Source organism: Neomonachus schauinslandi, chromosome 1 (assembly GCF_002201575.2).
Source record: "Neomonachus schauinslandi chromosome 1, ASM220157v2, whole genome shotgun sequence".
NCBI lineage: Eukaryota > Metazoa > Chordata > Mammalia > Carnivora > Phocidae > Neomonachus > Neomonachus schauinslandi.
The window spans coordinates 136,235,550-136,246,474 of NC_058403.1; positions in this window are offsets into that span (position 1 = coordinate 136,235,550).

A 10,925-nucleotide genomic window follows, 5' to 3' on the forward strand; every position below is an offset into this window, starting at 1 on the left:
GATGGAGCCTGCGCACCCAGCAGGCTCCATCCGAGGCTTTCAACTCGCACCAGGAGAGTGGCAGGGGGTTGGCAACTCCCCGAGAGATGAGGGACTCCCCTCATCCCGTTCCTTAAGGCAGTGGGGGACAATTTTGCCCTCTTTGGGATTCAGGGTTTCCTTTATCTGGGTCTGGTTTACTTTGTCCCAGAATTCACTAAGGATTCATACAAAGATAAAGATGCTTGGTCCCTCTTTCCTAGGTGCCCTGCCTTGGAGAAGTGAATTTCAGTGCTATCAGATTGGGTTAATATTTCTAGGGATAGCGTTCTTTACCCACCCCCCTCCTAGTCTAGTTTTCTGCCCATCCCACCCCTTCCCACCAATTCAGGCCTGTTCAGCAGCGTGAGCTCACTGTCCCAGGGGAGGGATGTGCCCGGGCAGAGCAGAAACAAAGGTATCTCACGAGTTAAACTCCAGGAGGCCAGAAGCCAACCAAATGTTTGTAGAAGCTAAATGTTAGAGAGACTTGATGTTTGAGGGAAATTTTCCTCAGGGCTAGAGAGAGGAAAGGCAGGGGTGAGTCTGGAGAGAGAAGCCTTCTGTCCTGCTTCCTAGCAGAACCCCAGGTAGGCAGCAAAACTGGAAGAGGTTTGTAAACCCTGAGGGCTGGGGGTTCTGCTTCCGCTCAAGCCCCACAAAGGTAACAAGACCCCACAGAGGAAATGGCTCTCCTGGTGTGTCCGGGTGGAGCCAGCTCCAGGGGGTTTCCGCTCCTTGAGGAGGCACAGAAACAGCAGAATGAGGCCTCTGAGCCAAGCACAAGACCCAGGGGGGCAATTTGGTGTCTTGGGGTGACCTGAATAAGAGATGACCAAGAACTCAATGATCCCCTCCAATGCCTTGACAATACATGAGTCCTGAGAGGAGAAGAGAGGTAAACACTTGATTTAAATTAAGCTTCTGCCACTCTAGGAAGAATGGACTCTTAAAATAAAAATTAGTGAGTTCTTTTTTTTTTTAAAGATTTTATTTATTTATTTGAGAGGGAAGTGGGGGGGCGTGGGGGGTAAAGGCAGAGGGAAAAGCAGACTCCCCGCTGAGCAGGGAGCCTGATGTGGGGCTCAATCCCTGGACGCTGAGATCATGACCTGAGCCGAAAGCAGACGCTTAACCGACTGAGCCACCCAGGTGCCCCTTGTGAGTTGTTTTTAAAATAGTGTACCTCTAGGGACGCCTGGGTGGCTCAGTCATTAATCATCTGCCTTCGGCTCAGGTCATGATCTCAGGGTCCTGGGATCCAGCCCTGCGGCGTCGCGCTCCCAGCTCGATGGGAGGCCTGCTTCTCCCTCTCCCACTCCCCCTGCCTGTATTCCCTCTCTCTCTGTGTCTCTCTCTGTCAAATAAATAAAATCTTTAAAAAAATAAATAAATAAAATAGTGTACCTCTGAAACAAATGATACATTATATGTTAAAAAAAAAAAAAAGAAGATAGCAGGAAGGAAAAAATGAAGGGGGGGGAATCAGAGGGGGAGACAAACCATGAGAGACTATGGACTCTGAGAAACGAACTGAGGGTTCTAGAGGGGAAGGGGGTGGGGGGATGGGTTAGCCTGGTGATGGGTATTAAAGAGGGCACGTACTGAATGGAGCACTGGGTGTTATATGCAAATAATGAATCATGGAACACTACATCAAAAACTAATGATGTAATGTAAGGTGATTAACATAACATAATAAAATAAAATAAAATAAAATAATTTTTTTTTAGTTGTGTTTATTTTCTATCAGAGTAACAGGCTGAGATTTCTATCCACAATTTGTCCTGGGTATAAGGGAAAAGCCGCTGAGCCCTCAGAGCACAGGTCCCCTGTCCAGAGTTTTCCGCCCCCTTCTCCCCACCCCTCCCACCAATCTTCCCAAACTGGTGAAACCCTTGCCCTCTGAGAAACCGAATGCTTCCTTCGCCAGAAGCCAGGAGCCTACCTCTCAAGTGATCAGGGTGAACATCAACCTGGGGCTTAGGATAAAGGCAAGGTGGTCTGATGCCAAGGACTAAACTCCAAAGACCATTGGTAACTGACCATGAGGAAGGGCAAAGAGGAGGCTGGTTCTCCGAAAACTAGAGCAAGCTATTTGGATGTGAGTGTACATAGGGATAACTGAAGGTGAAGGCAGGTAAATGGGGAAATTTTGCCTTTTTCCATTTGCCCAGATTCCTAGTCTTTTTTTTTTTTCCTTCAAGTTTCCTGTAGCAACAAATTGAAGATGACAAGACAAAAAAGGTTTAATTTGTCCCATCTTTGAACACATTATCCACCCCCCACATTTCCCCTACAAAGGTAATAAAAATTATGCACACTCACCTATACCCTAACAAGATATCAAAATTAAAGAGGCCAACCTCATCTTTTTACAAAAATGGGAAACGGAATCCCAGAAGTAATACTATAATTTCACTAAAATCTAGTACTCATAGATTTTGGCAGACTGCTGTTTTCGGAAAGGAAAGAATGCTTTAAAACCCAGAAGTCTTAAATTTAAGATTTGGCTCACGTCATCCTCTATTGGTTATAGAGCCCCTGACTACCACCTCTCTCTGTGAAACCCACCAATTGTTGAATGACTAAAGTGAAGACATGAAGAAAAATGGGGTAAAATTTGAGAGTTCTGGTGCAAATCTGCCATAAATTGTCAAACTGACCCAAGGCCTTGCAGTAGAAGTTGCCCGGGAGGACCCAACATCAATTCTTTGAGGTTTTTTTATTGAATTACAATTCACATACAATATTGTACTAGTTTCAGGTGTACAACATGGTGATTTGATATTTTTATATATTACAAAATGATTACTATGAAAGGTCTAGTTCCCATCTGTCACTAGACAAAGTTATTACAATATGATTGGCTGTGTTCTCTGTACTGTACATTACATCCCTGGAACTTTGTACCTCTTGATCCCCTTCACTTGTTTCACTGGCCCCCCCACCCTGCTCCCCTCTGGCAACCACCAGTTTCTTCTCTTTATCTAAAGATCTGTTTCTATTTTATTTTGTTCATTTTTATTTATTTTTTTTTTAGATTTCACAAATGAGTGAAATCATACGGTATTTGTCTTTCTCTATCTGACTCATTTCACTTAGCATAAACCCTCTAGGTCTGTCCTTACTGTTGCAAATGGAAAGATTCCATTCTTTTTTGTGGCTGAGTAATAGTCCATTGTGATATATAGATATATATATAGATATATATCTATATACCTATCTCACATCTTCTTTATCCATTCATCTGTCCATGGACACTTAGGTTACTTTCCATATCTTGGCTATTGTAAATAATGCTGTAATAAACATAGGGGTACAGAATTAGTCTTTCCTTTTAGAATTAGTCTTTCCTTTTTCTTCAGATAAATACCCAGTAGTGGAATTGCCAAATTATATGGTAATTCTATTTTTAATTTTTTGAGATACCTCCATACTGTTTTCCATAGTAGCTGTGTCAATATACATTCCTACCCACAGTGCATGAAGGTTCCCTTTTCTCTACATCCTTGCCAACACTTCTTATTTCTTGGCTTTTGCGGGGGCCGGGGGGGGGGCGGCAGTAATAGCCATTCTGACTGATGTAAGATGATATCTCATTGTGGTTTTGATTTGCATTTCCCTGATGATCAGTGAAGCTGAGCACTCCTTCATATGTCTGTCAGCCATCTATGTCTTCTTTGGGAAAATATCTATTCAGATGCTCTGCCCATTTTTTAATCTGGTTGTTTGTTTCTTTGTTATTGAGTTATGAGTTCTGTATGTGATTTGGATCTTAACCTCTTATCAGATTTATCACTTGTAAGTATCTTCTCCCATTTCATAAGTGGCCTTTTCGTTTTGCTGATGACTGCCTTCACAGTGCACCAACATCAATTCTTGTTCTCCGCCATTTCCACTCCTGACACCAGCCTTCTCTTACCTTGACCAGGTCCCACTTCTCTCAAGTCATTTAAAATAGGAAAACTCTCTTCATAAGATCCAACTCTCAATAACCCACCTAGCCAATAAAAAATGTATATGTGCAAACCTGAGATAATCCAAATAATTAATTCTGGCCATTAATTTTAGCCTTCTCCCTCCCTCCCTGGGAGATGCTGAAACACCGAGAAATAAATTACTGAATTGAGTTTCACTTCTCACAGCCTACCACCTGGTGAAGGTGCTAATGAGCAGTGACGTGCCCCACAGGAAGGAAGAAATTAGGGGAAGTAGGAGTGGGACTCGAGTGCTACATGAGCTATAATCAAGCCCTTGGTGACTCAAAGTTGCCTGGACTTTTAAGCAACTCTGGTTTGGGTTTTACTTCTCCAGGTTTTATTAGCCATTAGAAATGAAAATTAGACTCCTCCAGAAAATATTTCCCTCCTTCCTTCCCTCCTTTCTTCCTTCCTTCTTTCCTCCTTCCTTCGTTCCTTCCTCCCTCCCTCCCTCCCTCCCTCCCTCGCTCCCTCCTTCCCTCCCTTCCTCTCTCTACCTGTTCAGCAGCATTGTTGAGTATTTATAGAGTACCCATCATCCCATCAGTTTTACATTGGAATGCCAAGGGTCTGAGAATGGATGGGGAATTGCCAATGTTCCCATCAAGGATTAGAGCCCTGGACTCAAACTAGATTCCTGGAGGAGAAGACAACTCAAAATTGGCATAATTTGGGACGCCTGGGTGGCTCAGTCGGTTAAGCATCTGACTCTTGGTTTTGGCTCAGGTCATGATCTCAGGGTTGTGAGATCGAGTCCCATGTCAGGCTCCGTGCTGGAAAGTCTCTCTCTCCCTCTCCATCTGCTCCTCTGCCCTCTAAACAATGTGGCATAATTTATCTTTATTTGTAACTATTATTAATATGCAGGTTTTAACAACCAGAATGCCTCTATGGTCTCCACTGAAATCTTTTTTTTTTTTTTTAAAGATTTTATTTATTTGAGAGAGAGAATGAGAGACAGAGAGCACGAGAGGGGAGAGGGTCAGAGGGAGAAGCAGACCCCCCGCTGAGCAGGGAGCCCGATGTGGGACTCGATCCCGGGACTCCCGGATCATGACCTGAGCCGAAGGCAGTCGCTTAACCAACTGAGCCACCCAGGCGCCCCTCCACTGAAATCTTGACCTTGTCTCTTTCAGTATGGTCGCTGAAGAATGAGCAAAGTGGGACTGCTTTTTCATTAAGTTTTTTTTTTTTTTAAGTAAATTCTATTCCCAACATGGGGCTTGAACTCACGACCCCAAGACCAAGAGTCACATGCTCTACCAACTGAGCCAGTCAGGCGCCCCACAATAAGTATTTTCTTAAAAGCAAAGCTCAGTGAGCAAGAGAGAGGACCCTAAATGTAGATTTCTTCAGATGACACAAGTTGAAGGATTCTTAAACATAAGTAAGTTAGCAAGAGCAGGACTATATAATGCGTGTGATACAAGGGGCATTTGGCAGTTGTACTGCAGAGTTAATTATGCAGGATAATGAGAGCTTTACCTTGCTGTAGAAAAACCCATATTTTGCACTTCCAGATACCTATTTTGATTTCCACCCTAGCATTTTATTACCAGCATCTGTAACTCTGAAAATGTGTTAGAGTGATTTTTTTTTTTTTTTTTTTTTTGCTTAAATAGAATACAAACATTGCTTCACTGGAGCATGGGCGTAAGAAAAAAAAAATAATCCTGTCCAGTTTTATAAACTGAAGCTGTATTAAAGTGATTGATTAATACTCTGCATGTCTTTTTCTGGACCTCTTGTAACCCTAATAACATTTAAACCATTAACTATAAGATAATTGCTTTCTGAGAGGAAGGGAAAATGTGAGGACTGTTTGCCTGTCTACTTCAATTCAGTACCAAATCATAGTATTAGAACTAGGTTCTAGGAATTACAGCCCTAGAAATATAAAGCCGGCATTAGGCAAACCAGGAAATGTGTTTCTTCACCTCTCATTTTCGGTGCATCCCATTTGGTTTTCTACTTTACCTCCCAGTCCTTATTTAGCATGAAGTACTAAATCAGATAAATACGTAAAATATGTGCAAACTGGTTAAACATACAAAAATTAGTTGAGGTAAAAAGAGCATCAGACAGCAGAGGAGAAGACAATCAGCTTCGGAGTCCGTGAACCCGCATGAGAATCCTAGCTCTACATTGAAATATCTGTGTGGCCTGGGACAGGTCCCTTAATCTCTCTGAGTCCAAATGTTCCCGTCTGAAGAAATGAAATTACCCTATTGGGTTTGTTGTAAGAATTAAATGAGACGATGGATATAAAACGCATGGTTCACCCTCAGTAAGTGGTTTTCTCTGGTAAGCCCATGTAAGTGAAGGTTTAATAGATCAGTGTGTCGTCACTTTTCATAAGTAATTTTTTGCTTTTGCATTTTTTTAAGACTTTCTGAGGCATTAACTCAAAAGAGGAAGCCCTGTGGGAATTTCCCACATGTGACAGATCAATTGGGAAAGATGTGCTTGAGACTTCAGGGCCTTTGGGGAGTTTGTCCAGTCATGTCACCAAGATATTCTAAGATATAATCTTCTATATGTGTCCAGGGCTATATGTGTCACCAAAGAACTCCCGGCTTTTCTGTGCTGTTGGTAATACCGTCTGTGCCTTTATCGGGGCAAATGGTGGCCTGGGGCACGGCCCCAGAGAGAACGCTAGGAATGAGGTCCCTCCAGCCATGCCCTTCTCGTGGCATGAAGTTCTCACAAGCAGGGCAGAGGGTTATGAATATCTGTCCAGGACAGAGCCAGCTTACCCCCATCGTGCCTGCAGGATTTTTTTTTTTTTAAGATTTTTTTTTATTTATTTATTTGAGACAGAGAGAATGAGAGAGAGAGAGAGAGCACATGAGAGGGGAGAGGGTCAGAGGGAGAAGCAGACTCCCCACTGAGCAGGGAGCCCGATGCGGGACTCGATCCAGGGACTCCAGGATCATGATCTGAGCCGAAGGCAGTCGCTTAACCAACTGAGCCACCCAGGCGCCCCCCTGCAGGATTATTAATAGCGCCGCCTCCCTTTTCACTCTTAGAATGATCTCAATTTGGATGGTAAAAAAATTACATAGTTACCGCAATCGGAGTGAAGTGTATATGCATGAGGACAGTAAGTCACAGAAGGGACACTAATTCATAGACTCCAAGATGCTTAGATTGCATCAATGTTAAGACACACCACCATGTCCTGTTCCATTAAGAAAGAAAAAAACCCCGCCGCATTAGTTTGCTAGGGCTGCCGTAACAAAGTACCACAGACTGGGTGGCTTACACCGCAGAGATTTATTGTCTCACAGTCCCAAAGCTAGGAGTTCAAGAGTAAGGCGGCAGCTGGGTTGGTCCCTGCTAGAGGCCACTCTTCTTGGTTGGTAGGTGGCTGTCTTCTCTCTGGGTCTTCACAAGCTCTTCCCTCCATGCTTGTCTTCGTCCTGCTCTCCTCCTCTTATAAGGACATCAGTCATACTGAATTAGGGTCCACAATGAAGATCTCATTTCACTCCATCACCCCTTTAAAGATACTGTCTGCAAACACAGACACATTCTGACCTACTGGAGGTTAGGACTTCAACATGGGAATTTTGCGGGGACATAATCCAGCCCGTCATACACACCAATCCAACCCTGGCCCGCCATCAGTTGTCAGATGCATCCTGATGTCAGAGATGTTTCCATGTGAACACGTGTGTGTGTCCGAGCTACACAGTTCTAAAGCATGGTCTGCTGGGAAGGGGGAGAACAAGTGCCATTCTGTATGCTTTGGCTCATGTGGGCGTGGAAATTTATACACCTCTTCCTCTGAAACCATTGCTTTCTCCCCTTCATCCTCCTGAGGGACCTGGGAGAGGAAGGAAGAGCGTTGCTGCCTAGATTGTGATCTTGATTGCTTCCCCTCCCGGGTGTCTCACTTCCTGTCAATTCTTCTGTAACAGTGCCCGTGACTGCCCCTTCCTTTCTCCCTACCCACATTGGCCCTTTGCTCCTACCTGGACAGTTTCCATAGCTTCTGAACAGGTCTTCCCACATCCATCCCCTTCTTTTTCCTCCCCATCCACCCTGACACAAGCATGGATCTGCAAGATGACGCTCACACTGCAGCCTTGGTCACGCCACACCCCTCATAGAAAGTCTTAACTGGCCCCTCGTTCCAAAATAATAAAACGCAAATGTGTCTTAGCCTGACACTTGGGTGAAGCCCCCCATGCTCAGCCTGGCCCCCAGCCTCCCATCCCGCTGCATCTGGTGACCCTCCACCACGGCCAGCATGCCCACCTCCAGGCATCTAGACTCCGTGCCTGGAGTCTGGCAGGCTCATGTGATGGGCCTGTCGGAATGCTCCCATGTAATTATTACACGGAGTTATTTGTGTCTGACTCTCCAACTAATAGCCATCCAAATTATCAAGACTGTAATGCACTCCATTAACCACATCGGTTGAGAAAGGATTTGTTTCTCCGTGGCTCCTCCAGAAAGAATGAAAAGTATTTCCCCCTCCCCCTCCTGTCTCCCTCCCCTGAGAGAAGGTAGCTGGGCCTTTGTGTCCTAGAAGTCTGACTTCCCTTAGCCTCAGGGAGAGTTAACAAGGCTTTTTGTGTGTTTTCTGTGGGAAAAAGGGAAGCTGCCCGGTGGGATGGCCTCCCCCTTTGCTTTCTGAGGTCTAGGCCACAGGTGAAAATTGGTGGCTTGGGATATCTTTTTATTTGGCCTGGAAGTATTTTACATGAATTTTAAATATTAGTTGCAATTTTCAAAAAGGAGGAGATTTCCCATGAAAATCTAAATTTCTGGGGTTTTTAAAAAAACAACTCAGATTTAGCATCTCTGGGCCCCTATTTTCACTTGGCAAGAACTGGCAGGATCCAAGTTAGACAGGTCATGTACTTTCCAGTTTGCCACGATCCCCACCACTCCCCAAGACCTTACATGACACGCATCATTCATTTATGTTCCTGCCTATTCTTGTAAGCATCTGAGTTTCCAGCCCCTGCCAAGGGTATTTATCTGAAGTGTTGAGGGGAAGAAGAGGGTGTCCATGAGCTTCAAAAATGAAAGGGATCGTGGACATTCTATAGGTCTTTAGAACCTGGGCCTCTTCTAACATACCGTCTTTTTTTTTTTTTTAATTCTATTAAATTTTTCATCTGAATTCCAGCATAGTTATATTCGTTTCAGGTATACAATATAGTGATTCAACAATTCTATACATTACTCAGTGCTCATCATGATACGTGTTCTCTTTATCCCTAGTCCTGCTTCTCCTTCAAGAAGCTACGTTAGGGTGTGGGGGGGATGGGTGAAATAGATGAGAGGGATTAGAGATGGCTGTGTGGGTACCTCTGAGGACTGGGCTTTAAGTGTTTTCACCTTGACAATGTCAAGAAAAATCCCCGTGGCTGAGCTGGGTCCAGAGGAATTGGAGCTATGGTGACAACCACCCCCAGGGGTACCCACCTTCAGTGGACATGCGCAAGGAGCAATAACATCAGGGCGCACATCCACCAAAGACGCCGCATAGCTCCATTCTCCTGCCTAGCGTGATCCTCCACCTTCTTGTACAGCCTAAGTGGGGTGGGGTGGGGACATTGCACTGCATGACGACAACCCTCCACAACCCTGCACGTGGTCTATGGTGTAACTCCTGCAGATGTTCATTGCACAACCTGAGTGTGTGTGTGTGTGTGTGTGTGTGTGTGTGTGAGCTGCGTCTCAAATTGACATTTGACTTTTCACCAGCCCAATGAGAGCCCAGTGAGACCCAGAACTTTAATTATTTATTTATTTTTAAATTATTTTTTTAAGTCATCTCTACATCCAACGTGGGGCTCAAACTTATGACCCAAGATCAAGAGTCAGATGCTCTATGGACTAAACCAGCCAGGCACCCCTGATATAATTGTTTAAAACAAATGCAATATGTCTTACTCCTAAGTGTGGTTTAGCGATCTAATTCTGTTACAAAAAATAAATATTTCTCAAAGACAGGAAGCTTGTTGGGTTCTTCCATTGTGTTTTGCAAAATAAGTATCTGTTGACTCTAACTACAGGTCTCAGCACAAAGTTCCTCTCCCCAGCAAAACTTCAGTTTTCCGTTTTCCTGGGTCCTAGGCAAAACCGGCTTTTGCCACCCAAACTCACTTGAGGCTAAAAGTCACTTCTCTGATTGGCGATAAAGAGTTTCATTAGCATATGAGTTTCTGTTTATAGAGACCAGTCAGTGTGTGATCTGTCCAGGAGGCAGTTCAAACAAAGCTCTCTGCCATTAATACTCTGTCCGCAGCCTTAAAATTTTGAATCCCTCCCGTAAGAAAATTCACTTTTAGGAATTTATCGTAAGAAAATAATCAGGAGCTATGAGCCAAGACTTAGGTGCATGGATGTTTGTTGGAATATATTAATTACACCAGCAATAATAGGAAGCAAGCTCCATGTTCCACCACTGGGGAGTGAAATAACACTCTGACACGTTTATATGGTGGAGAGTAGCAGGCAGCCTCTGAAAACAATGTGCTTGGGCATTGAGGGGAATGAGGGAATGGTTACATATATTCCTAAGACCTCTAAATATGTCGTCAACATTTGGAAAGGGGTGTGACTATTCTTAAAAGTATTTATTCTCTTCCCCAGCCCTTGCCTGGGGTTCAGCTGTGAGATTTGTTTTAACTGCTGGGATATAAGCAGATGTGATGCTGGGGAGGACTGAAAAGCAGTTGTGTGATCTGGCTTCATCTCAGCCTTTGCCACTGCCATGAGATCATACCTAAGCTAGCCCACTGGGTCTAGAGAAGGATGACAGGTGTGTACAGCCAAACCAATCTGCTCCAGTTGGGTACATAGTCTGGTTCGGTCAACCCCCCGTGAACCCACAGATTCAAGAGAATAATGAATTGAGAATCCACTGACAGGGTGGGGGCGGGGTGGAGTTGTTGTGCAGCC